Source organism: Bubalus bubalis, chromosome 3, assembly GCF_019923935.1.
Source record: "Bubalus bubalis isolate 160015118507 breed Murrah chromosome 3, NDDB_SH_1, whole genome shotgun sequence".
NCBI lineage: Eukaryota > Metazoa > Chordata > Mammalia > Artiodactyla > Bovidae > Bubalus > Bubalus bubalis.
Genome location: NC_059159.1, coordinates 51,270,714 through 51,297,842, shown reverse-complemented (window position 1 = coordinate 51,297,842; position 27,129 = coordinate 51,270,714). Strand labels below are relative to the sequence as shown.

Below are 27,129 nucleotides of genomic sequence, written 5' to 3'. Positions count from 1 at the left end.
AGGAGGGGATAACCTAGTCTGCCCACCTTAGCCTCTCATTGTTTAGTCACTAAGTCATGTCTGATTCTCTGCCATGGCCTCTGCTTCCTGTCATAATGCTGCTCTCCACAGGCAGATAGAGGACCCTTGCTCTTCTCGCACTGGGTCACTGTGTGGGGTTGCTGCTTGTCACACGTCTTATAGAAAGTTTGCTGGGTGTTGTTAGCAACGTTTGCCATGTTTGGCGGAACGAGATCAGGATGGAAAGCTGTGGTCTATCGTCATCACCCCTATATCTGCAGTACTTGCAAGGGTGCCCAGAATGGGGCGGTTGTTCAAACATGGATGCTAAATGATGGAGAGCTTTAGAAGCAAAGCGAGGATCTGCAGGAGTCCTTAATATGTTTTTGTTGTTGTTGTTGTTTTAATAACAGCAGTAAAATTAAAGAAGTAGGAGAAACAGGAGGCAGCAGCAGTAGCAGTAGTAATTGGGGTCATCACAGCCTGCAGTGACCAGCTGGCGGTAAAGGTGAACTCTAGTTGTCTAGATGTGGCTCTCCAGAAATCTGTGGCTCAGGGCCTTATCAACAGCAGAGATTCACTCCCCTTAGATGGGTTCCCAGGGAATGCTGAACTACAAAAGAAGGTTTGAGTGAGGGTGGAAAAACCAAAATCTTGAGTAACGGAAGGATTTATAGTCACGTTTAGCACGTGAGAAATGAAACGATGAGGTAAGTACCTTATTAGTAACGCTCGGGTCAGGACCAGGTCAGGATGGGTTAAGACGGAAAGGCCCTGTCAGGAGCCCTGGAAACAAAGTGGATGGTGCGAGGCATTTTGGATGTGGCCTTAGTTTTCTGAGCTCCAAAACAGCAGCCACCAAATCCAATTATTAGAAATTCTACAAAAGCAAATCCAAGTATAATCAAGAAAGGCCAAGGAACAGGGAGAGCTGAGAAACCTGTCAGTGGAAGGCAGATAAAGAGAGGACCGCAGCATTTTATCTCGTGATCTTCAGTGAACTCTCTGCCAGGGGCAGAATTTTCGCTTTCTAGAACAGGTTGGGCTCTATCACACAGCTTGTCCCATGGTTCCCACTTTTCAGTCCACGTGGGTGGTAGTGATTATTTTTAATGTATTCCTCCTTCAATAAGTCATAAAGAAGCTTAGCTATTCAAATGACCACAATAAATGATGAGAAATAGCTCACTGACCCCTAAGCAGCAAAGACCCAGAAGGCAACACTTAAAACACAAACTGCCAAGAGTGACCTGATCGGGTTTCATAAATCAGGCCCTAAAAAGTGGGAATGAGAGCTCCAGTAATTGCAGCCTCCTGTCTGGGAGCGTACAGTAAAAATAGCCACAGTAAGCACTCCTCCCGGCCAATCAATAGAGTCCTATTAACCTCCCGGCCAATTACAGGATGATTGGCTAAGCAAACAAAGAATTATTGGCTGTTTAGCTGGGACTTCATTCAGGCCTCTCTCTTCCCCTGTTTCTCATTCTGTTCCTCTCCTCCCCACCCCCTTTCCTGTGAGGAAAAAAACCATCTGCAAACACCTGATATTCATCTAAGTCTCTGCAGTTGTACAGTCTTGTTAAATTGTTACCACCTTTTCCACAAGCAGTTTTGGCAATTAACCTCATGGCCAGGGACTTCAAAGAAAACAACTGTTGAGTTTAACCTCTCTGAGCTACCATAGATTCTTTTATGATTTTTCCTGAAACACTTTCATCCAGAGAGGAAAAAATGCAGACTGATAAAAACGAATGTTTATTTTAATATTTGGTTAATTTATTAAGGAGACGAATGTGCCTCAGACATTTCGCCATAACGTGGTGTGTTCGCTTCTCCCAAGTCTCCACAAAGTGAGGTTTTATTTTAATTTACATTCCCAACACATGTGTGCTTCTCTGCTCGTCCACAAATCCTACATTTGCTGGAATCCAAGGATTTGATACATTTGACCCTCTCTTGCCCCTGTTCACAAATCTCTCATATGTTTCTCCAAACTGTTTAAAAGTTCAGAATGAAAACGGCATGTAAAATTAATGCTAAGAACCAAAGTTGCCATTAAAAATCTATTTTCATTTTATATTTTTACCCTCATAGATACACTTTTTACATTAAAAGCAAGGCTAATCCCCAACTCTCAGGAGAATAAACTACCAGCAATAAAGATCAAAATATATGACTGAACAAGCAATACAATTCTTCTTGAGTAATCTTGTGGCCTAAGTGTTTCAATGCAATTTATGCTATGTAACCAGCTTTTTACAGCTGTATATAATAATAATCATGGGCCTGATCTTACCAGCTGAAGGCAGGTTTGTGGAGGTGTGTTAACTCCTTCAGGCCACAAAGTTCATGTCAGAATTTTAACAAAAGTGCTTGAATATTGCGGAGATCCTGAGAGCGACGGATTTCTCCTCTGTCTCTGGCAAGGTCAGGCCTTGTAAAACTGCCGCTAATACTTCTGCCACTCTGTGAAGCAGAGAACTCTGCAGACGGGTTAGAGTATTTGTGCAGCTTTTCTAGAAGTAGAATGAGGTTGAAATAATAAATGTGCAGGAAAGGTAATAGAGTTTTTGTTTGGAATTTAATCACCCAATACCTTCATGTTATAATTAACTCCCCCCAAAGCCATACGTCACTGTTCTCTGGAAGATGACGTTCTGCAGTACAAGGCTATAGGATTGATGGTTTTATGAAGCGTTTGGCTTTAACCAAACAGTGCTTTTCTGCCAAAACTATCCCCAGCACCATTCCCAAGAATCTAGGGGAGAAAAGAGAGGGCAGAGTAATGCTGTAGTTTTTGGAGTCAGACAGACCCGGGGTAAAACTACTTTTGCTACTTATCGGCTGTGTTGAAAGTGGGCAAATACAACCGATTATCCGTATCTTGTAGGGATGCTGTGAGGAAACAGTGGAGTTGAGTCTATAAGGCACAAGTCACAAACTTTTACTTGGCCCATACTGTTTTAAAAATCAGGAAATATCCATAAAAATGTGAATTTCCTGTCTCTCTCGACTAAATGGAAGGTCTGGCAACTCCAAGCCCACATTTCTGCAACAGCAACATGGAGCAGAGTAGCAACAGAACCTTAAATGCAGGTAATTTGCTATAGATTAGCCCCTGCGGCTTAAACCTGGCCGTTGAAGCATCTGAGTTTTTGAACCCTCCATGAGTATCTTAAAACAGAATTTGGAACTGTGTCTGGGACACAATATTTGGTACACAGTAAGCACTCAATAAAAGAACTACTACACCAAATAAAATCCATTGACTCCAAAATTGTGAGAGGTTTCATAAATACCAGCTGAACATTTTATGGGGTAGAGAAAATATCAAGTCCTAGAAATAATTTCTGAAAACGTCTGGGTTTATTTTTATATATATTTGGAAGGTCTTTTTGAAAATGGCATATATATGTATATGTGCTGTCTTCAGAACTTTCTAAATATCTCTGCTGACTAAAGCTCCTATAGCACATATTTTCTTATCATGCTTCTTCTGGAATTTAGCACACATGACCCTAGTATTTGTATCTACATCCCCAACCAAATTGTAAGCTCCTCAAGTATGTATTCCCAAAGCATGTTGAGACTATCAAAATACCTCTAATTCAGGCAATGGCTAGTCTCAAGGAAACAGGTGAGTGCTACTTAAGAAGAATACTTGCTAAGAGGTAGAAGTCTGTTGGGGCTTCCCAGGGGGCTCAGTGGTAAAAGAAGCCACTGGTAGTTCCTGCCAACATAGGAACTACAGGAGGTGCGGCTTTGATCCCTGGGTGGTGAAGATCCCATGGGGGAGGAAATGGCTACCCAATCCAGTATTCTTGCATGGAAAATCCCATGGACAGAGGAGCCTGGTGTGGGATACACCCTATCGGGTCGCAAAGACTCAGACACAACTGAGCATGCATGCACATGCAGACGTCTACTCGATCTTCTTTGACAGAAGAAACATCTGTAATTAGGAGTGCTGGACACCACTAACTGTATGAGGACAAGTGTCTGACATGTTTTTGTTTCTTCAGTAAGAGAATGTTCTCTGAAATACTATTTAAGATACCAATTTGCTTAATGAACTTTACTTCTTGACAGCTCACAGGTCAATTTCAATTCCACATCATCATACATTCCCAATCCGTGGGGTCTGAACCAGGAACTTCACGGTGTTACCACTCTTTCACTGGGTGTAACCACAGAGGGTGGGTTACAAGGAAAGAAACTGAAGAACATAGTAGAAGAACAAAGCTTAGGATTCAAAGCTGCCTCTCTAGTGCAGGATTCTCTCATTTTTACTTTAATTATAGTCCCATACTCAAAGCCAGGAAAACAACCCACCATCTTGATTAGGTTGTCTCAGACAGCCGGGGAGGGAGTGGGTCGGAAAAGGCCGATGAGGTCAGTCATTATAAACAATCTGCATTCACAAGCAATTTTCAGACAGACCCAAACTGGTTCACAGGACATAAGTGATCCTGTGCTACGAACAGTAACGCAGCAGCTGTCTGTCTGGGGTACACTGTGCAGGGAGGAGTGAGTCCTCTGTAGAGGAGTCGAGGGGTTGCAGAGCAAAGGACAAAAACATGTCTCTACTGGGGAGAAGATAAAAGGCAATCTCAAATTCCAGGAGTGTCTTAGCAGCAGCCAGGGAAGATTTGGCAGTTTCTGCAAACAAGTGGCCCGGGTTGAAGTTTGTGAGGGAAGGAAAACAAAAAAATGAAATTTGTCATGTACATGAAGTTCAGCTCAAACCTAAAACTTCCCCTGTCCACTCTCGTTAAGAGGACTTTCCTATTCGGCAGAACTCTTGGGAGCGAGCAAAGGGATGTCTGGTCATTCTCATGGCAATATTTTGTTTTTTCCTTCCTTTTAAATTTTGCTATTCTTTGTCAACTTCAGTCAAAGGGGGAGGGCTATTTGTGCTGAACATTTAAGCGCGATTTTCAGAAGGAACGTTAAATGACACGAGGGTCTGGTGCTATGCTGTACAGTTCAGTGAACTCCCCCCACCCCCCACAGATCAGCAAGATGGTTGGAAATGCCTCTCTCCGTCTGTTTTTCATCTCCAAAGTCTGTGTACTCAGTAGAGTGTGAAGAGAGCCTCTCTTTTCTTCAGCACATTCTCCCAGTGGTCCTGCCCCCCACCCCCACTCCCTCTCCGTAGCCCCTGCAGCAGAGAACAGGAACTAGAGCAAATGCTTTTGTGAATTAAGAGATCTTGTGAGCGTAAATTCGGCCAGGCTGCTCCTTTCTGCAGGCCAGACCCCGCTGCTGCCCCAGGATGTGAACTGTCAGTTTGCATAGCTGGTGATGAGTTGCAGAACCATCAGCAAAGGTGAAGACGGCAGAAACAAGAAAGATTCAAGACTGGTGGAAATCATTTCACAAGGAAAATTTCAGCCATCAGTGGGAGGAAGCTTTGAAAAATGCTGCCATTTCCGAGTCAGAATGAAGGAAAAATTAAATTACTGCCGGTGAGGCGAGCCAAAGTTGCATCTCCCTCCAGGGAGAGTTTTGATAATGGTAAACATTTGACAGCTGGCCTGGAGTTGTTATCTTGTTCTAACAGTTGTTATGGTCTAAATGAATATTTCTGATAAGGAAAGAGAAAGAAAAATTTAAACACTTTTATGGTTTTTTTTTTTTTCTTCTGTTTTTAAACCTGAGCAGGGGTAAGCCAAACAAGTTTAGAGCCACTGAGAAAGTACTCTGCTGGCCTGATTCTGGTCTGGAAATCTCACCAGCATCATCATTTCCGTGAATCTAGATGAAATAATTCTTTGATGTAAATCAACTTACTACCATATTATCTTTAACCTTTAGCTTTCTCAGTCACTTGAAAACAATTCCAATCGTTGACTTGGAGCACTCAAGGAAATAAAGGGTTAATAAGAACAACTGTACCAGTCCAAGAACTTAAGCTCCAGAACCTGCAGAGAAACGTTGCGTTGTTACGGAATCTGTTTTTTAGCTACTGAGGATCAACCATCAGAAAATTTTAATCTCGCACAGATTTTATTATTTTATGAAAAATATAAGGCCAAATATTTCAGAAAGGTAACAGAGAAAAAAAGCGGCCGAAAGAATTTTAAACTTGAAAAGGACTGTTTACTGGGTGTCTGAGGGTTCTGCATCACTCCACCAGGAGATGTGGAGTGCCTGCAGGGAGATTTCATTATAAAACACTTGCTCAATTCCTATATATAGCATAAGAAAACAAGTCTGAGTTATTGTCTGAAACGTTCCAGGTCTTCACAGGCACTGGATCTATCACGGTATCTAGACATACGCGCAGGAGGCTCAGAGGACAGGGGAGGCAGTCCAGCTGCCTTATATGGGTCTGCTGATAGTCGCAGCCTCAGAGAGAGCACTGAAGTCCTGAGAATACTATAACCCTAGGCGCGCATGTTAGAACAGAATATCTGCACTCCCAAGTCTACTCTGCCTCTGACATTCTACTAGATGGGAGTTAACCAGAGGCTAAGAAAGGAGGGACAACGGCAAAGAGAAAGGAGTCAGAACACTGTCCTCCTCTGGAATGAACAAAAACGTGGAGGGTATTTTCAGCAAATTTTATAAAATTTGCACTTTCCTTGCCTAAAGTATAACCGCCATAAAAACTGGGAAAATTAGTATTTAGCACTCAGAAACAAATCACAGAGCATTCGCTTGGGGGTATAAACTGAGGATTCAGTCTCCATCCTCAAGCAGTTGTAAGGCACAGAGGCCAAGGGAATCCGAGCTGTATAATAGGTGTCTGAGCTTTCTGTCACTTGTACACTTAGAATGCATTTGCAAACATTATGCCCTACCCAAAGGAAAACTTTACCCAAAGTCTTCCCCATTTTTCTTTCAAAAACAAAATTGGAAAATCTACCTTTATTCTTGTATTTGTGGGAAGTCAGAGTTTCATTATTTTTTTTCCCCTGGGACCCTGCCCTGCCTTAGTATGAAAGTATATAAATCGATATTAAAGTATGGTATTTTGAGAATGTTTCAAAGTAAGGTCAAACTGGTGTTAAAAACCCTACTAGTGAAGGCTAAAATAACAGTCTGGCTGAACAGTCTTAAGTGCAGCTGACTCCAATTACTAAGTACATCCTAGCGATTTTTTTTTTTTTTTTTTTACTAACAAGAACAATGCAAGCAAGTCTTCGAGTTCAAAAATAATGTCAAAGAGAAGTTACTCACAAGAGAAATTAGATAAATTATCCCAATGCTGCAGCCATATAGGCAGCTGACAGTTAACTTCACCTTCAGCACTGAAAAAGTTGAGTTTTTTTTTTTTTAACACAAATATTCAGAAAAAGAGATGAAGGAGATTCTAAGAGGGACCAAATGCTACGGAAAAAAACGCTGTTTTTGACTAAAACATATGAGACACTTTTTGGATAAGAATACATATACATAATCTAACCACTACAAAATCATGAAAACAGGGCTTTCAAGTAACATTTTTAAAACATTGTATTATGGAGGATTTTGAACATACACCAAAATAGACAGAAAAATATAATAAAACCCAAGCATCCTTCACACAACCCAACAACCATCAAAACCATGGCCAATCCAGCCCCATCCACATCCACTTCTCTCCTCCTGTATTATTTTGAGACAAATTCCAGATGTCATCAAATCAGACACTGCACATGAAAAAGCAGAGATCCTTCAAGTACTTTATTCCACACTGAATGCCTCTTTCTGCCTTCACCTCCACCACAAAATCTTTTTTTTTTTTTTTGATAAAACTTTCCCTTTTCCCATAGGACACTGTTACTAGTACACTAACTACCCAAAGCACTACATGAATCTAGCTGAATAGACAGCATATCTCAAGATACACAAGACTTTTGTTTTATGTGTGGGCTCGTGACCTTCACCTACCCTTCCATTCTTAAAAGTCTATGGCTCCTTTATGCAAATAGCCACTCTGGACCAGTGTTCTTCCATTACCAAAACTAGGACCCCATCATCTTCTGGCACCAAAGAAGACAGTGGTCAAGGAAGTATAGTGGTTAAGACATCAGGTTCAATCGAACAGATCTGACTTTGTTTTAACATCTATTTATCTGGCAGCATCGCGTCTTAGCTGCAGCACGCGAGATCTTTGTTGCATCATGCAGGGTCTTCTGCCGAGGCGCACGGGCTCTGGAGTACGCTGGCTCAGTAGTTGCTGTGCACAGGCTTAGCTGCCCTGTGGCATGTGGGATTTTCATTTCGCAGCCAAGGATCTAACTTGTGTCCCCTGCATTGCAAGGCGGATTCTTAACCACAGGACCACCAGGAAAGTCCCAGATCTGGTTTTAAGTTTGGCTCTGCCAATTACTAGCTTTGTATCTTTGGGCAAGTTATTTAATCTCTCTGCGTCCCTATCCTCCTCATCTCAAAAACTGGGATAATAATAACTCCCTCAAAGAACTGTTGAGAAGATTAAATGAAATAATATGTGTAGAGTGCTTAGCCAAGAATAGCTAATAAATGGTAGCTCATTTTAAAGAATTAAGCAAGAGAATCTTACATGTGATAAATATCAATAATGACAGGAGGTTATGTATAAAGTAGAAGGGAGGAAGTGAAGGAAGAAGTGGAGTAAAAATACTCCATTTTTATAAATCATAACCCTCAACAAACTTCTTTTAAGAACTTAAGTATATCAGTGTATATCAGTATATCAGTGTAACTGTTTAATGGGAACAATCAGCTTCCATGTAATCAGCTCGTAATCTAAAATAAAGGTGCTTCAATCTATTTATAACTGTTGATCCTTTAAAAATCAAATGTCTCATACACAAGTGTAAACAGCCTTGGCTGAAGAGTGTAATATTTATACACCAGGGTGAGGACTCAGGATTGAGGGGGATGAACGCTTGCTGCCTTGTCTAAACGAACCAGCCCAGCACCTTCGCTCAGGTGAACCACAGCAAAGCCACGAAGTGACAGTACCCGCAGCGGAAAGCAGCGGCGGCGGCAATGGTCTCTCACTTGGCTTCGTGCCCGAACCATTTCAGAATCACGCTTTTGAAAAAAATCACTCAGATGAACAAAGGGCATGGAGAGGCATGCTTTTTTGCTTAACATTTGTCAGGACACTTGCAAATCAGGACAAAAATGTATCTTAAATCATGCACTATCAAATCACTACATTATGATCTGTAATGTGCCCAATGTCACACAGTCATTTAATAAGGAAAAGAATGGACATCAACGTCTTATGTAAGAACTCTCTACCTATTAATCAAAAAGCATAAACTAGAAGTTTTAGGCTGACTTTTTAAGTGAGTGTATGCTTTTCTCTCTGTGTTTTTGCATTCCAAAGTTATACAAAGGTTATGCTAAAATGGGCAAATGCCAGAGCGCAATTTTTTCAGGGGAAAAAAAAGAGGGGGAAGATTAGCGACTTTTATGTGGTTTAACAAACCAAGCCTCTGTTGGTATGATTACCAGGTAAATGGCTGACTGTGATAACCACTTAACAGAGTTACTTCTCTTTAGTCTTTACCACATCTATTTAATCCTGCTGCTAGAATAATCTTCCTAAATGTATCACTCACCACCTCAAAAACTTTTCATTCCTTGCTCTCTATTCCAACTCTTTCACCAGCATTTTCCTTTCAGTCTGGTTCTGACCTCCCTAGACAGTTGAAGCTTCCAAACTTCCCTTCATATGTCCCTTCCTATATATTCAAAGCAGATTTCAATCTGTCCTCAAACTACTGCCTTGGTACCTTTGTTTCTAGTCAATAGGAGCCCCTTTCCTGAGTCTTCATCCATCAGAATTCTACCTATACCTCAAATTTTAGCTCAAGTGCTCATTTTTTTCCTCCATACAACTGTCTCTGTTCAACCCAGTTAGAGCTCATCTTTCCCTTCTTTGTACTCTAAGAGGAACTGAGCTGTCTTGAACTACGGTCACTAGAGTTCAACTTTATCCCCTGAATTCCAAGTTTCTAAAGATCATCCCCTTTTCACTTTTTTTTTTTGTACCCCTCAGAGCATGGAGCATGGTGACTTTTAATCACACTAAACTGTATTGCATATTTGATATCTAGAAAATCATCAATAATAGCATTTACATCTTTTCTGATAAGCAGTCCACACAAGGAATTCTTCAAGGGGAATTTCTTAATTGGCTCACCAACTCTTGGGCTTCATGGTTTCTGCTAGAGACTAAGCCCCCACAGAGCCCATCTGATATATGCACATTACCCAAAAAGAGCAGCCAATTCTCTCCTGACCCAGTAAGAAACTGAAGAAGGAAGACATGTGCAGGAGGAAACACCAAAACCACAAACATGGAAACAGTGTTTGTGAACCTCTTCTGGCCAGATCACAGACATCCTTAATTTCATCACACTTCCTTAAAAGGAGCAAGTTGGGAAATAGGGAAGAGGAAAAAAAATATCTTTAAGCTTATTTTTTTTTTAAGTCTTCCAAATTTGTAGATTAGGTCATCTGTAACTCTGAGAATAATGTACAATATCTGAGACCATATCTAACGTTTCTTGCCCTTTTGGCTAGTATCAAGTGAAGAATGCATCTAGATTTCAAAACTTCAACCACTAGCAATTAACATGCTGCCAAGTCGCTTCAGTCATGTCCGACTCTGTGCAACCCCAAAGTCGACAGCCCATCAGGCTCCACCTTCCCTGGGATTCTCCAGGCAGGAACACTGGAGTGGGTTGCCATTTCCTTCTCCAATGTATGAAAGTGAAAAGTGAAAGTGAAGTCGCTCAGTCTTCGACTTAGCGACCCCATGGACTGCAGCCATGGACTGTCCATGGGATTTTCCAGGCAAGAGTACTGGAGTGGGGTGCCATTGCCTTCTCCGAGCAATTAACATGAGGTAAGTGCTAGGGCAAAATGCGTGCGTGGGGGCATGCTGCTCAGTCACTTAGCTGTGTCCAACTCTTTTGTGACTCCATGGGCTGTAGCCCAGTCAGGTTCCTCTGTCCATAGCATTTCCCAGGCAAGAATACTGGAAGTTGGTTGCCATTTCCTACTCCAGCGGTAGGGAAAAATAGATGTAAATAAAAAACTAACCATAACTCTTGTTGGTTATCCTTTTTAAATATAGCAGAAATGCATATTGTATGTACTTTCAAAATATAACCAACCTCGGGGGAAATCGAAGCATTAGTACTATAAACACACATGTGCCAAAGCACATGTGCAGGCTTCAGTCCTTCCTACACCACGGACCACTTTCTGTCACCACCTCCCAGTTACAGTTCCAAAGTGGCACTTGAGATTGACATACACACTACTGTATTTAAAGCAGATAACCAACAGCACCTACTGAATAGCACAGGGAGCTCTGCTCAATACTACGTAACAACCAAACGTGAAAATAATTTGAAAAAGAATACATACATGTGTATGTACAACTGAATCACTTTTCTGTGCGCCTGAAACACTGTACCACCATAATCAACTATACTCCAATATAAAATAAAAAGTTAAAAAAGAAAATAATAACTCTTGAAAGTCCAAAAATCAAACTCATCTCTGTCTCCACTATAACTGAGTTGCTTTTTTCCTAGATTTAATAGATGCAATGAACATACATAGGCAAAAGATGAGTCTAAATATAACTTATCAAAAATTACAGCTAATTTAGGGTGGTGTTTGAAATAAAGTGTTCCTCTACTTTTTATGAATTTATTGCTGATGAAAATATTACAACTTAATATTTTTATACTCAACATCATAATTAGGGCTTTCCTGGTGGCACAGTCAATGAAGAATTTGCCTGCAATGCAGGAGACCTGGGTCTGGGAAATCCCATGGACAGGGGAGCCTTGAGGGCTACAGTCCATTGGGTCACAAAGAGTCAGACACATCCAAGGGACTAAACCACCACTACCACATCATGATGAAAATAATATGAGTATGAAAAGTATTCCAAAACAATGCATCTTCTGAAAGCAATATACCCAAAGAAGAAAAATTTTATTAGTTTCCTGCTGTATTCCTAAATATAACTGTCATTTGGACCAAGAGCCAAAAAAACAAAACTATGGTAAAAATTCTAGAATTTCAACAAAGCAAGTCTCTTACTCCAACAATAATTCTTAAACACCTAAAACAAACAAATACACCAGACGATCCATTTTATTTCTTAATGTCTCAACATTGCCCCTAGATGGATAATTTATTAACAATAAAGTCAAATAAAAACTGAAAACTGCTTACTAGAAAATGTTTATAAATGTTGAAGTAATACTCCAATTATATCCCCTACACAGTAATTTTGTCCTTCTGCAAGTCACACAGCTGTAGTATAACAATAGGCTTTTTAACTGTACCATGAAAGTAGATATTCCTATACTCTCCATATTATTCAACACTGGTAAATTATTCAATCTGAAAGTGGACTCTCTTTCTTCAATCTGAAACTGGGGTCCCTGACCCCTAAGATACTTGCTGGGGTTAAGCTTAGGTTTGTGGTTTTAATCAAAGCAAAGACTTCTAAAGCTGGGCTGTCCAATCTGATAGCCACTAGACACAAATGGCTATTTAAATTTCAATTAATCATAATTAAATCTGAAATTAAGTTCCTCAGTTACATTTATCACATCTCCAGTGCTCAAAGGCTACACGTGGTCAGCATAGAATCTAGTGCTCTTCCATCATCGCAGAAAGTTCTACTGTACAGTTCCAGTCTAAGGATGACCAGTCTTACAGGTCATATTTGCTTTAGTTCCATTGTTTTAAGGCAAAGTGAAAAAAATTGATACTGCCACCAATCAATTTTCTTTTTTTATTTCTAGGCTGAAAATCAAAGCTGTATGATGTTTCAGGATAGATTTCCCACTGCCTCTGGATCCAAAGATAAGAAAGAAAAAAAAGTGGTCCCCTGGCAGAATCAAAGAAAACAAAACCACAACAACAACTACCACAAAACAAAAACCCCACCATGTCCATAAAGCATGCAGGATGTCCTACCTATGAGAAACTCAGTGACTGGCATGTTGAACAAAAATAATCCTCCCATTATTTAGAAACTGCTCACATCTATACAAACATACTGTCTTGAGTGGATACATGTATTTTCACCTCACCAAGAAGATATACCTCCTGTGGCTAAAAACTGGCTAGTGTACGCAACATGGTCAAGTGATACAAACATGGGATTTGAAACCAGACAAGAGCTGAGTCCTGTAGTCCTTCATACACGTTCACCCGTTTCATGACTTTTGAGCAAGTTACTGAATTGTTTTGCATCTGAATGTTCCAAAAAAAGAAAGAAGCAAAAATCAGGTCAACTTCCCAAGGGATCATGATCAGTATCAAAGAAGATAAGATGGGACTTCCCCGGCAGTCCAGTGGTTAAGACTTCACATTTCAATGCAGAGGGTGTGGATTGATCCCTGGTCCAGAAGCTAAAATCCCTCATGCCTCGGTAGCCAAAAAACCCAAAACAAACAGAAGCAATACTGTAAACAAATTCAATAAAGACTTTAAAAATGGTCCACGTCAAAAAAATTTTTTAAAAACAGGAAGATAACGTATGCTATGCTATGCTAAGTCACTTCAGTCGTGTCCGACTCTGTGCGACCCCATAGACGGCAGCCCACCAGGCTCCCCCGTCCCTGGGACTCTCCAGGCAAGATAACGTGTACTTGGCCTTAACTAGCACAGTATGTGACACAGTCAGTTGCACTGGCAACTATTCTATTCTGTCTTCTATAGAAGACAAAAAAAAGACAACCCTCACAATAATAATGCCACTAATAATGGCTATTAGGAAACTGGATCTCTTTTTAAAAAGACAGCTTTATCGAGCTTTACCTGACACATTATACAAATCATCCTTTTGAAGTGTATAAATCAATGTGCATCAAGTCTTCTAATACATAATTTAACATTATCCAGCACCCTTTAAGGGCTGTGACGACGTAAGGTTCTAGGGTAGTGGTTCTCAAACAGGGACAAGTTTGCCCACCAGGGCACACTGGGCAATGTTTGGAGACATTTTTGATTATCAAAATCAAAAGTCGGGGATGTCGCTGAACATCCTACAGCGCGTGGGACAGCCCCACAATAGAGAATCATCCAGTCTAAAATGCCAGTAGCATTTACGTTAAGAAACCTGTTGTTGGGATACAAAGATGAACAACAGACAGTGTCTATTTGAAGTTTACTGTCTGGTGAAAGAGTGCAAGGTGGAAACTGAGCAGAGGATGCTAGGGTTGCAGAGAGAAAAGGATGCTTAAGTCAAAACATATTGGAAGACAAACAGAAATCTGCCAGGAGCACTTAGGATGGAAAGGAGGGCTTTCATGCAGAGGGAACAGGATGGAAATAGTGCTTATATGCAGAAAGCTTGTTGGAATCTAAGAAGATTCCAGGAGTTGAGAATGGTGAGAACTCAGGAGAGAATGAGAGAACAGAAGATTACACAGGAGCCGCATCTTCGTGATTTTGTATGCCATGCTAGGAAAGAATTTGGAGTTGATCTTTTAATCAGTGGTCAATGCACACTTTGTGTAATGAGCCAGATAGGAATATCTTTAGGCCACATGGTCTCTGTTACAACTACTCAGCTCTGTAAGCACAGCGAGGAGAAAGCAGCCATTGATGATACATAAACGAATGAAGGTGGCTAACAAATGAAGGTGGTTTCCTTTAGAACTTTATTTATGCACTCAAATTTGAATGTTACATAATTTTCTGGGTTAATAAAATATTCTTCTCCTTTTTCCTACTAATAAAACTGTGAAAACCATTTTTGACCTGTGGGCTGTACATAAGCAGGCGGTGACAGCGTTTTGCCAAGTCCTGCTAGAGTGAATACACAGGGCTTCGAGGTGACAAGTCAGCTTACACGATAAAAAATGAAACAGAAAGTTTCTCTTGAGATCTCTGGAAGGACTGACCATCTTTTAGCCATTCCTGCTAAAGAACAAATGGATGTGGGACTCAGTTTTGTCCACAGCTTGTTTGCAATACTTACAATGAGGCGGTCTGCTAACTAAAGGAATGAAAAGCTCATCTCAGGCTACTGTGGTGAAATGACATTTACCTAATGCAGATATAAATTTCTTCGTAATTAGTGGGCACTTGACACTAATGTAATCTGATTACTGCAGCAAAGTCATCCTTAAACTAACTCCCCAGTACTGACAGAGTATGTCCTTGAAATAAGCGAATTAGGGCTAAGTGACAAAAAAGTACCAGCTATTAAGAAACAACCCCACATTTATAACCATCTGTTATACTGAAGGAAAAAACCCAAATACTTCATAGTGTCAATATGAGAGGTATGACACAGGGCACTTGAAACACAGGTTAGGAGTTCTCACTATCTTAGTCCTGATATTATTCTAAGGCAAATCCTAGAAATTTTAAACTACTGGAAATCACTTACCTTTAATTTTCAAGAGAGAGAGGTCTGATAACATAGATTCGATTGTGAAGAAAATATGTCACTTTTACTCAATTTAAAAATGTTTTATTTAAAAAACTGTAAGAGAAATATACAACATATAACCTGGAGAAATATTTCTTTAAAAAACTTGTTTCTTCCTGATTCCAATTTCTTATGATTTTTAATAGCCACAATGGTGTACTATTCTAACTAAAGTCATTTCAAATCTAAACAACTGTCATTTACATCTTTGATGTGGTTGACTCATGGATAATTATGATTTTTATTAGGGACAATAATCATATGTCAAAAGGATTGTTTTGAGAATTAATTGATTTGTTTGTAATTTAATTATATAGTGCCTGGTATATAATATATGCTTCACTGAGGTTGAAAGTGAAAGTCTCTCAGTCGTGTCCAACTCTTTGTGACCCTATGAACTATATACAGTCCATGGAATTACTCCAGGCCAGAATATTGGAGTGGATAGCCTTTCCCTTCTCCAGGGGATCTTCCCAACCAAGGGATCGAACCCAGGTCTCCCACATTGCAGGCAGATTCTTTACCAGCTGAGCCACCACGGAAGCCCAAGAATACTGGAATGGGTAGCCTATGCCTTCTCCAGTGGATCTTCCTGACCCAGGGATCGAACCAGGATCTCCGGCATTGCAGGCAGATTCTTTACCACCTGAGCTACCAGAGAAGCCCTAACTGAGGTTAGGTGTCATTAATATGAAATATTTTACTGTTACTACTTCAGCTTCTGTCTAAATGCTTCACCACAACAGAATTCTCCCCATTTTGAAATACTTCTCAAAAATTCAAGAACCAAAACAGTCTAGAAATTGCATGATCCAGCTCTATACCATACAAGTGGATAGACTGACTGAAGTTGAACATGCCTGGTTTTGAGTCCTGGTGACACCAGCCCATTAGCTCAGTTAATTCTGCCAAAACCTTGATTTCCTAATTTATAAAATGGAGATTAAATAAGATAATGCTGTAAGGTGCTGAGTTCAGTGACCAGCACATACTTTTAAAATCAATAAATGTTCACTATTATTATTGATTTTAATCTTCCTACCATGAAATTGTACTTTTTTTTTCCATCTTATGAAGAAATGTGTGTAAGCTGCCCCATATTTGTTTTGAATGTGACTCCTATCTAACCATACTGATAGGCCATACGGACTGAGGCAGACCATTTAAAATATTTATTTTCCAAATCAGGCAAACTACCTCTTCCTTTCCTTATGTGATTCCTTCGTTAGTATATACCACAACTTCAAAATATTTTAATAAGTCTTCCAAAGCTTCAATTTTTCCAAATCCACTCCATGCATCTTGGGAATACATATGTGAAAACCTGATAAATATGTCTGTGAAATGCTTTGTTAAAGATTACACAATCAGGAACAAAAGATGGTGCTTTTGGAGATTCCAAGCAGTTGCGGGCCAGTGAATGTAACAGAAAGCACCTTTCCGATTCATTTGCTTCAAAGGGCTAAGGAAATAACCTATTTCCTTTTCCCTCTTTTCTATCTGGTTTCTCTGATGTGTTCCCAGATACTCAAAGAAAGATTCAGATATCCATGAAATTTTAATATGCCTGTTTGAAGCCAGAAAAAATAAAGAACAGTACGCCCATATTTAAGACCAGGAAGAGTCCATCAGTACTTGAGGGGGAATTTGGTTCGGTCTTGGAAATTACTGAAAGAGTCTTTCTTCTGCGGTTAACATGGAAGTCATGTCAGATGGCTTAAATCTGTATGGAATTCCACAACCCTGAAGCATGCTCCTGAAGCCATCCTAGGAACTTGGCAATTACTCCAACAGCCTAAATCTTCATCTGTTGCCAGATAAGCTGCAACAGTTTTTGGCCTTGCCTTACAGCCCTTGCACTTGACACCATTTAGCCTAGACTCAGCCCTTGACCTTGCCTTGATAGCTGGGAAAGAGTTCAGAGGGACCAAACCTCAACAGAAACAATCTTAAGTGTGAATGGTTCTACCCAAAGCTTCTGTCAATGAGTGCTCTTTAACACTGATCTTTAATCTCATAAATTCAAGAGAATAGGATAACTGCAAATTTGCCCCTGTATCTGAGAAACATGAAGCTTGTAATTTGTTGTTCTTGTTTCTTTGTTTTCGTTTTTGCCTTAAGGCAAAAGTACAAAGGCCCTAAGGGTAACCTGAAAGGCTCCTCTCACTCTTAAGGATTCTTTTTATCAGCTTTGTTCATCTGATTGAATGTTACTTAACTTTTCCTTTGGATATTTGACGGGTTCCTAAACACACTGAGACTTTTTCCACGAAAAGGAATCCACTTGATTGGATCGGAAACCAGTACCTACTTCTGGAAACAGAAACTTTAGTTAAAGACAGATAAATCAGGGTGGTGGCATTTTTGAACTTTGCTTGAATTGATATTTTCCTGTTAACCCATGTAGATCTGCTCTGGAGCTTCTTATTGACAGGGACAGGGCTCTGGTTGTATCTCCTACTTTTTCTTTCCTCCTCTCCACCTTGCCTCCTCAGCATTGAACAAAGTACTCAGCACACTAACCATCTACATGTGTACTGATTTGCTCTTAACACAATACTCCATGGCATCCAGGGTACTTTGTCTCTCTCCCTCCCTAAATTTAGTTCTGGATATGGTATATTTGACCAGTCGATGGAGTGCAGAAACTCACTGTGTAGGCCTGTCACAAACAATCTATAACCTTAACATGAACTCCAGTGTTATAGGATCTTCTGAAAAGACATAGAATTTTGGCTGGGTTTGACCAGGGCAGTGGATTACAGCTCACATGGCCACAGAGGGTAAGATTACTGATTTGGTAGATGACCAGAGACCCAGATCAAGCAATGACACTTACTTGCAATAACTCCACCTAGGCTCAAGTCATTTTGGAACAGTGTCTTGAGTTATGGACATAACCCTAGATTTGGAACTTTTGACCTAGTTTTAATTAAAATTAGCAAGTGAGTAGGACTTTGTGCTAACTGGCATTCTATCTTGTAAAAAGAAGAAGTGGAGGTGATTATAGGTACCTAACATCAAATTGGAGAAGGCAATGGCACCCCGCTCCAGTACTCTTGCCTGGAAAATCCCATGGATGGAGGAGCCTGGTGGGTTGCAGTCCATGGGGTCGCTAAGAATCGGACACAACTGAGCGACTTCACTTTCACTTTTCACTTGCATGCACTGGAGAAGGAAATGGCAACCCACTCCAGTGTTCTTGCCTGGAGAATCCCAGGGACGGGGGAGCCTGGTGGGCTGCTGTCTATGGGGTCGCGCAGAGTCGGACACGACTGAAGCGACTTAGCAGCAGCAACATCAAATTTAGTAAAAAGCACTGGATAAAAAAACCTGAAGTGTGATTTAATGATCTAAGAAATTAGGCAAAAGCATCAAATCTGAAGAATTTAAAAATGGCTATAGGTCAAAGCATTAAAACTACTTTGGGAATGGAGTGGCTATAAGGGGAACCCAGTGCAGAATCTGCCAGGGGTTAATTGCAACCCTGCATGAAAAGCAGTTAACAAGTGAGAATTAGAACACCCAGGAGGAAAAGAAAAATGTTTCCAGTGCCATAAGAAATAAACAACAAAGGAGGAATATTTCCTTTGGCTACCACTATGTCCTTTTCAAAAGCTCAGAGGAGCTACGGGGAATGCCAAGGACTGGTTTTCTCTCAACTCCCTCTGAAACATTTGTCTTCATTACCACTCTTTTTAATCAGGGCTCCTTCATGAGTGTTTCTGCTCAGCCCCTAAGGGGCAGCTCTGGTCTGCGATAAATCAGAGTCCACACCGCAAGTCACTAATCAGCACTCCCAGGGAAAGAAAAACAGAGAAGTGCAGACCACGATGCTGAAAAGGCCTGGGGGCTCGCAGGCCTCAAGGAAGAAAGGCCTTAATGTGGAAATAATAAATGAGTGGAGGTGGACGAGGACTCCAGTGCCTAGGACTTATTTCAAAATCTCAAACGCAAATTGTTCACACTTAGTTGTAAAAGTTTAGAAGATAATTTCGTTTCAGCAATGTAAGGGAGATTATGTATGGGTTTGCTTATTAACAAGTCAAATCTGCACCCCCAGCTCAATGATTTTCATACCTAATTCACAGATGTCATTAGGAAATAAAAAAAATTCCTGCTGAGAACTCTAATATCTATAATATGACTTTACTTTGCTTAAATGGGAGGAGAATCATAAATTATGAACATATTACATTTTTCCTCTGGAAAGGATCTTAGAAATAATCTTAAAAAAGATTAAATGCAGTTGCTGAAAGTCACCAGAGCTGGTAAGTAGCAGAGTTTCCTCTAGAAACCAGGATTCCAAACACCTTGTACAACCACAGATCTCATGCATGACTCAAATACTGAAAAAAACACCAGTTAACAGAGACAGAAAAGTGAAAAGTAGAATATGACTCAGGAAATGTGGGCTACAGCCCTATGTCCACCACTTAATCGCTTTCCTTGGTTAAATCACCGAACACTGTGAGTCTCAATTTCTTTGTCTGTGAAATGGGGTTTATATATTTCCCGAATATACTATAGGGCTGCTGCAACATATACATTGGATTGGTCAAAAATTTCATTTGGGTTTTTCCATAAGATATTACAGAAAAAGAACTTTCTGGCTAACCCAATACAAGGTACTATTTAATTACTATAAACAACTTTTCTGAGAGCTTAAATGGACTTAAGAGCTAACAAGATGTAAAACTGAGAAAATTCACTTTTCAGAGGAAGACAGATCCAGATTTGGCAAATAATTCCAGGACCCTAGGATACAAGCTTAGATATGAAATCACTCCCGAGATATAAAATCAGACCACAGTGTGGCATGCAAATTCGCAAGTCAAGAGCTGAGCCCACGGCTTCCAAAATAGATGCTAACTTTTCTAATGGCAAACCTAAGACCTACTTTATATCCACCTGCCTATATGGCAAACTGAGGATGGCAGGGGCTCCAGAAAGCCATCATAGGCGACACCTAGCCTACTGCATGACGCTGTGCAGCGACAAAGGCAAACACCCGCTGAGGAGCTGAGATCTGGTGCCACTCCAACTTTGCTGGCATTTTATTGCTTGTTGCATGTGAAAGCTAAGGCATGATAATGTCATCTCAGCATGGCCTGATAGACATGGATACTGTCCTTACACAGGGCACAGAGGAGCCCCAACGACTCTATCAGGCAGAGTCATAGCAATCCGAAAGGGCTAGTCTTCCTCCACTCAAATGTCATTAAAATATAACTAATGAATGAGCATCCCTCAAAGTGATAAACGCTTCCTGCATCTAACTGCATAAAACAGCCTCCTGCTTTTCCTTTTGAAACCAGAAACTTTGTTTGTCACTGACTTTATGAAGAAAAGCTCTCATAAGACCTCAGGAGAAACAGCTGGATACTGCTCTTAGGAGCCAGGATTGGAACTGCTTGGAGCCCAACCAAACAAAAAAGAAGAACAGTCTGACTAGACTGCAGGTGCTTGCAGAAGGGATATAAAGAAGCATGGCTAGAATTGTGAATTTTCATTAAAAAAACTAGCCTTCATATTGTAAAATGGGAATAATGACATGATAAAACCAGTATTTGTGGAGTAAGTTTCTATCAGCATTATGTAGGGCTTCCCTGGTGGCTCAGACAGTAAAGAATCTACCTGCAATACAGGAGACCCAGGTTGGATCCCTGGGTTAGGAAAATCCCCTGGAGAAGGGAGTGGCAACCCACTCCAGTATTCTTGCCTGGAGAACCTTATGGACAGAGGAGCCGCAGGCTACAGTCCATGGGGTTACAAAGAGTCAGACAGGACTGAGCACACACACAAACACACAAGGTAAACTGGGAGAAGTGGCATGGCCAGAGAGACTAACATTTAGGGGGCCAATTCGGACACGGCCACAGTGCTCCAGGCAAGCGGTAATTAAGAATCAGTTTTGTGGTTATTCTGATGGATGGGGACAAGGCTTGTACTGACTATTCTCTGGGACAGAGAGAATTAATGATATTGTAACAGCAAAGAACAGCTCTCTCTCCATATTAGATCTGTTTCTTTTATTTTAACCTTTATAATCTATTGCTTTTGCTTGAAGCGAAAAATGTCGCCTATAGTCTGAAATATTAATATATACGACAGCCCATTCTCAAGGCTCTGATCTCTAAGGGTGTAACATTTTTTCATTCACATAGACTTTAAAAGGTAAAGAACAGAGAATAACATTTGTCTTATTGGAGTTTTACAGGAACATTGTGACCTGTCCTATGAAGACAGCTGCAAGAACAAAGGATTCCAACACCAAGAAGTGTGCAGCAACCAACCAGACCCCCCCTCATCTTGCCTTTAATTTAACAATAATTCCTCGAAACATCTTTGGGGACTACAGGGTTCTTTGGGGCATTAGCCACCCATTTTCCTCGCATGGCCCTGCAGTAAACCTTCCTCTGCTCCAAACTCAGATGTTGTTTTGGTATCTTTTGGCCTCACTGTGCGTTAGGCACAGTGAGGCCTAACGCATTAATGCTAAGGAAATCATACAGATTCGTTTCTTATCGTTAACTGGGAAGATATTCTATTTGTTAGTTTTTAAGGAGCTATGAATGATAGAATAAAGAGGAATACTGATGCAATTGTTATTAAGTACTGTTAAGAATCTGAAAGAGCTTTAGATAAAAAAGTATTGACTGTAAATTTAGAATCAGTCATTATGAACTTAGTCAAGTTGAGTGTGGGTCTTTCAGCTGTCTACCAAATTTGAGATCAGAACAATTGGGCAGATGCTATGAGGGAATCATCCACATGCTCTGGGGGACGTGCCAGCTATCTAAGCCACAGAAGCAGAGTATGGGTGATAATGCCATGGAATCCAGCATGGCCTTTACGAACAACAACAGACCAAGAATCACTCGGGGTCTAAAGAAGAGCATCAGCAGATTTGTTAAGTACAGATAAGGATTGTATTTTTCTTTCAAATGTTGCAATTAAGCCAGATATAATTTAATGCTGCGCTGTAAGAAATGAATCAGTCTGCCTTTACACACAAAAATGGGCCTCCCTGGGGGCTCGGTGGTAAAGATTCTGCCTGCCAGTGCAGGAGACACGGGTTCAATACCCGGGTTGGGAAGATCCCCTGGAGGAGGACATGGCAACCCACTCTAGTATTCTTGCCTGAGAAATCCCATGGACAGAGGAGCTTGGTGGGCTACAGTCCACGGATCACAAAAGAGTTGGATACGACTTAGTGACAAAACACCACCACCACAAAAAAACGGCTTCTACAGACCGTGAAGACTAGCTCGGCAGAAGAAATTAATCAAGGCGTGTTTTCTAAATATGGGCAGAACACAACATACAGAAGCTCACGGGAGAACGAAAGGTGTCTGAGAGAGGTTCTAGAACTGAGGATCAGCACCTTATATTGCACAAGACCTCCCCCGAGAGAGCAAAGCTCCTTCTCTGTAAGGAACTGAAGTGCTGTAAGGAACGCCTTGAAATCGAAAGGCAAGTCTGGCTGCTAAAAAGCAGCCCCTCTCAGATATATTCTCCTTTCTGACAAATACCCACCCACCAGCAGGCCTGGGAGACACATGGCGACCAGAGCAAGTTGTCTAAACTTATCATTATAAAACGTCCATCTTCTAGAAGCACAACCTCTGCTCAACACAGTGTTTCGCTTGGAAGACGGCTCTTCTGAGAGCTATAAAAAGGTAGTTAGAATTGATGAGGTAAGCTCCTGTAGCCGAACTAACAATCACGTCAGAAATGTAAAGGTGAATAACGATGGTGGAACGCTTAACCAAAACCCCTAAACAATAAGGACAACAAAATTCATTAATTACGTCCTTCTACTTCAAAGAATTTCATAATTCTTAGCATTCCTCTCTGGAGAAAAGAAAGCTGCGTGCGAGTCCCATGGCCCTCCTCCTTTAATTTCCTTTCTCATTCCATACCCTCAGGTGGCTAGCCTGGTGCTACATGGCCTAGGCTACATGTAAGTTCACAGCTCTTTGCCTGATCTCATGATCCTCTATCAAAACAGCACTTTCAGAAGTGTTTCCTGTCTAGTTCTGCCATTGCGTGAGTGTTTCCTTGGCTGGATCAGCTGCCAAATTAAGTCCCTTTGGTAAAAAAAAAAAAAAAAAAAACTGCAGGGAACTCAATATAGCCCTGTCTACCCTCCACCTTATGTCTGACATCCGGAAGTGACTTAGGAAGTATTCTAATGGTTACCAAATTTTTGGAAACTGATTTAACTTTCCTGAGCTAAACATGTGTTTAGGAGAGACGGCATCACTAATCATCACTTGACCTTGTGACAGACCAAAAGTTGCTGATTTTTTTCCTTAAAAAAAGAAAAAAACAACTTCTATCAGCTAGCACAATGATGTAAATGCAAAATCATGCTGTGAGACGACTGCAAACATGCTGATTTCCAGATGTTTGACAAGATAATGCAGAAACACCAAAAAGGAAGGCGAAAAGTTTCCGCCACAAACTCTGCTTGGTTACTTGCTTTCTGGGGACTAGACACAGCTGTCAAACCGTTTAGGATAAAGAAGAACTAAAGGCTTTTTGTTACTTGTCAAATTCTAATCCATTAACTCTGGGTAAAAAGAACTTTGTCTCTGAACAAAGATTTTTCTCTGTACAAAAAGTTTTTCCAAATTTCTTGTTACTACTGTGATCAAAAATAACTGCAGTGTTATTTACTCAAATATATATTTATTGTTGGGCTTCCCAGGTGGTGCTAGTGCTAAAGAATCCGCCTGCCAATGCAGGAGATGGTAGGAGTCGCAGGCTCGATCCCCTGGAGGAGGGCATGGCAACCCACTCCAGTATTCTTGCTTGAAGAATCCCATGGACAGAGGAGCCTGGCAGGCTAGTCTATGGGGTCGCAAAGAGTCAGACATGACTGAAGCAACTTAGCAGGCACACACATATTTATTGTTGCCATACCTTTTATTTAAATAAGCTTGTACACCAATCATAGAAGGTACAAATCTGGAGCAAAGCTCTGCACATTCTGCCAAATATCCCCTTCGTACATCAGCCATAGATAAAATCATGTCAAAACAGAATCTTACTTGGCCTGCCCCTGCTGCATCTGCTGCTTTTTATAGACTCATCCTTGACTCACACTATTCCTGGTGGAAGCCTTCCCCTCAAAATCCAGATTTAGTTGTCAGATTTGCAGTATCCAAAAAAAAAAAAACAAAACACAAGTGTCTCAAATGAATGAGTTCCTTAAAAGAAAAGCCAAACTTTGGGTAATTACATTCAAATTCTTTAATCACATTAACCGAGCTCAATGGGAAGTGTGGTGTTTCTTTCTTATGTATCTTCTCCAGAGCCACAAAAATGTAATACAGATTCTTTGTCCAAAGGGAAATCCAACATAAAGACTCCCCCTTGGCAAAATGTTAGTTTCAAGTGCATGCTTCTTGTCTGTTTCATGCAGCTGCTGCTGCTGCTGCTAAGTTGCTTCAGTCGTGTCCGACTCTGTGCGACCCCACAGACGGCAGCCCACCAGGCTCCACCATCCCTGGGATTCTCCTGGCAAGAACACTGGAGTGGGTTGCCATTTCCTTCTCCAATGCATGAAAGTGAAAAGTGAAAGTGAAGTCGCTCAGTCGTGTCCGACTCTGTGCGACCCCACAGACGGCAGCCCACCAGGCTCCCCCGTCCCTGGGATTCTCCTGGCAAGAACACTGGAGGGGGTTGCCATGTCCTTCTCCAATGTAGCTTCATGCAGCTAGAAGCAGTATATGTGTATGTATATATATGCATGTTGGATTCAGTTGTGCCAACTCTTTGCTACCCCATGAACTGCAGCACACCAGACTTCCCTGTCCTTCACTGTCTCCCAGAGTTTGCTAAAACTCATGTCTATTGAGTCGATGATGCCATATTTATATCACCCTCCTCACACCTCATCCAACCCTCAAAAAAAAACAAGGGGGGAAAATGGATTCAGAGAATATCAGGAATATTTGCAAGTACATCGTTTACTGACAGTGTTAGATGTTACCACAATTTAGTACTACTTGCTTCTTTCCCACCTCTGGGCTAAGAAGAGGATTTTACTTCCCCATCCCCTTAAAACTCTAATCCACCAGTCTCGGAACTTTTTGTGATAATGGAAATGTTCTACATTTTGTGTTGTCTGGTACAGTAGATTTAAAGTGTGGCTAGTGCCACTGAGGAACTTAATAGCAAATTTTATTTAATTTTCATTAATTTGGTGGCTCAGCTGGTAAAGAATCCGCCTGCCAATGTAGGAGACAAAAGAGATGTGGGTGTTTGATCCATGGATTGGGATGATCCCCTGGAGGACGAAATGGCAACCCACTCCAGTACTCTTGTTTGGAATATTTCATGGACAGGGAGGCCTGGCGGGCTACTGTCCATGGGATCACAAAGAGTTGGACATGATGGAGCACACAATTTGACTTTAAATAAGCAAATGCAGCTAGTGGCTACTGCATTGGATAGCACAGTTCTAACCCACGAGCTGTGAGCAGACGTGACCAGGGTGGCACCTCCAATGCCCCTTCCCCTGCCATGGTCACCTGCAATAATTTGATGATGAAGCTTCAGTTAATCAAGATCCAAGAGTAGGGACAGCATGAAGCAGGGACTCCTGTAACCTCTGATGGACAATAATTTAGCCAGAAAAGTCACAAAATGTACAAGAAAAAAAGGAGGGCAAGAACTGATCTTTGTGAAGACCGTATGGGTCAAATATTATCCACAAAAAGCTCAAGAAGCTCCTGCTTCTCATGTGCAGGTGGTGGTGGAATGAGAAGGGGAAAGGCAGCTACTCAATCAGCCTAAAACTACTCTTAAAGGTGGAACACAATCTAAAATTTAAGAGCCTGTGATAGAGGGTGTATGACTTAAGACATTGTACTAACGGCTCAGAAAAATAACCCAAGTGAAAATTTTAACACATTTTATGTTGCTGTTGCCATGGAAGATATTTTTTGTATTCAAAGCAGCAAAAATATATTTCTGAGTAACAAAATTTCCCACAAAGAGAAAAATCCCCTAGTCATGAAAGAGTTAAAAGCAACCAAAATTAGACACAGTTCATGTTAAAGGTTAGAAGAATAATCAGTCATTTGAAAAACACTACATAAACATTTTTCCGGATGCAATTTTCAGTCCAAGGATACATTTCCCAGTAGAAATCAGCAGCTAAAAAGGAAATCATTTCGTCTCCATAAGTGCCAAATTGTATCCTGATTTTTCCTGGTCTGGCTCAACTTTCAAAACTAGTGGTTCAACTTCTGCAATCTTTCACCCAATGACTATGTAAACACATCTTTATAAGACAGACATAAACCTTGGGTGGGCCAATTTATGTTGGATTATGAAAATACTTAAAATACAAAATCATATAATGACTGTTGTCCTTTGGTTTTTTCAGTAAAAGGAAAGGAAAATCCAGTTAACATAGGCAGTAGTTCCTGTGAAGATAATATGACACACATAGATTGCTTTCTCTTTTTCCAATGTTTTTGAAAATAAATATTACAGACAAATCAGTAAAGCATTGCGTCATATTTTGGCAAAGAGGTATGTAAATTAAGATTTGCAAATATACCTCGATGTGCTCCATCACATGCCACACAATTGGAATGAATTAACTACTCGCACGAGGCCAGGAAAAATTCTCACCCTTGGAAATACTTTGGATCCTCAGTATTCGGTCAGAGGTTATAGAAACATTAGTTTTAAGGATAAAG

At 40.8% G+C, this 27,129-nt stretch overlaps 1 protein-coding gene and 1 long non-coding RNA gene across 14 annotated transcripts in view; both read right to left on the bottom strand.

Moving 5' to 3' along the window:
* The window catches only part of BCAS3 (BCAS3 microtubule associated cell migration factor), a 589,835-nt gene that overhangs the window by 217,852 nt on the left and 344,854 nt on the right, over window positions 1–27,129 (bottom strand). The gene's annotated exons all lie outside the window — the stretch shown is intronic.
* Window positions 384–10,684, bottom strand: LOC123332709. Its single transcript, XR_006549683.2, has 2 exons — window positions 719–10,684; window positions 384–613 (listed from the first exon to the last, which is right to left on the bottom strand). It is a non-coding gene; the product is annotated as an uncharacterized LOC123332709 (long non-coding RNA).